We start from the raw sequence: 560 nt of genomic DNA on the forward strand, positions 1-560 counted from the left end.
GCAGCTGGTGGTTTCAAACTTCTGACCTTGTGGTTAACAGCCCAATGCATCACCATTATGCCACTAGAAGAAATGCAATAATAAAGAGTAGAGTAGAAAGACATGAAGCAGAAAACAGAAAAACTATGAAAGAAAAACAATAAGAAAAAAGGTGGTTCTTTTAAAGGATTAACAAAGTTGACAAACCACTAGCAAATCTTACAAAGAAAAGAAGATGCAAATATTACAAATAAGAAATGAAATTGGTGATGTTACAAAAGCCCCTATTGTAATAAAAAAGACAATAAAACGATACTCTGAAGTACAGTAGTCCAACACATTTGAAAAATCTAGAAGAAATGGATAAATTATGTGTCAATAAAACTGTTGGAAATAAATAAAATAAATAAATAAGTAAGTAAAAAGACCTTTTTTCATGTCAAAGAAAAAAGACGAGATACTTAGGAACAAACCTAACCATAGAAATGGAAGACTTGTACAAAGGAAACTTCCACAAGAAACCAAAAGAAACCTACATATATGGAGAAATATTCCATGTAAGCCCACTAATTACAGGTAAA

Source organism: Echinops telfairi, unplaced genomic scaffold (genome assembly GCF_000313985.2).
Source record: "Echinops telfairi isolate 266 unplaced genomic scaffold, ASM31398v2 ScPeMD7_5592;HRSCAF=6446, whole genome shotgun sequence".
NCBI lineage: Eukaryota > Metazoa > Chordata > Mammalia > Afrosoricida > Tenrecidae > Echinops > Echinops telfairi.